This window comes from Crocuta crocuta, unplaced genomic scaffold (genome assembly GCF_008692635.1).
Source record: "Crocuta crocuta isolate KB4526 unplaced genomic scaffold, BGI_CrCroc_1.0 scaffold415, whole genome shotgun sequence".
NCBI lineage: Eukaryota > Metazoa > Chordata > Mammalia > Carnivora > Hyaenidae > Crocuta > Crocuta crocuta.
The window spans coordinates 336,292-337,061 of record NW_027531525.1 but is presented as its reverse complement, the minus strand read 5'-3'; the positions used below and the strand labels follow the sequence as shown (position 1 = coordinate 337,061).

The window sequence follows — 770 nt, the reverse complement described above, 5'->3', positions numbered from 1 at the left end:
CTTCAGAATGGTCCAGCATTTGACATACCATCGTAGGCTGTCCTACAGTACGGCCTCTAACAAAACTAGGCTGTCCCGAACCCCGAGTAACAGAATCCTTTACCTTTATACCAAGAAGGTTGGGAAAGCACCAAAATCTGCATGTGGTATGTGCCCAGGCCGACTTCGAGGAGTTCGTGCTGTGAGACCTAAAGTTCTCATGAGGTTGTCGAAAACGAAAAAACAGGTCAGCAGGGCCTGTGGTGGTTCCACGTGTGCCATGTGTGTTCACAACAATCAAGCGTGCTTTCCTTATTGAGGAGCAGAAAGTCGTTGTGAAATTGTTGAAGGCACAAGCACAGAGTCAGAAGGCTAAATAAAGAAATGAAGCTTTTTTGAGCAATAAAAAAAATCAGAGGCATGTTCTTTTATGTGGTGTTTGGGGATTCCGTGATTTTTAGTTGACTGCTTTTTCTGAAAGACAGTAATGGAAGCCAGTGATTGGTAGGATATTTTGATGGGAGCTCTAGAACACTTGGGAACATTTGAGAAGAGTGGCTCTTCTATCCAGATGTTTCTTTTAATTCCACTGCATCCTTTCCATCCAACCTCCTTCACCAAAATTCATAGGACAGAATTTACGGTGCTTATTAACAAGTTATTTGGAATGGAATCTTTTTTTACACTATCATATTTAAGCCCTCCTTTTCATTAGTTCACTTCAGCTCATTAACGGTCTGCTTTTGGAGAACTCAGAACTCCGTATTCAGCAAATAATGAACTCTTTTTGC

General features: G+C 41.7%; 1 pseudogene; it reads left to right on the top strand.

Moving 5' to 3' along the window:
• Positions 1-359, top strand: LOC144238722 (large ribosomal subunit protein eL34 pseudogene; annotated as a pseudogene).
• Positions 360-770: the final 411 nt, after the last annotated feature.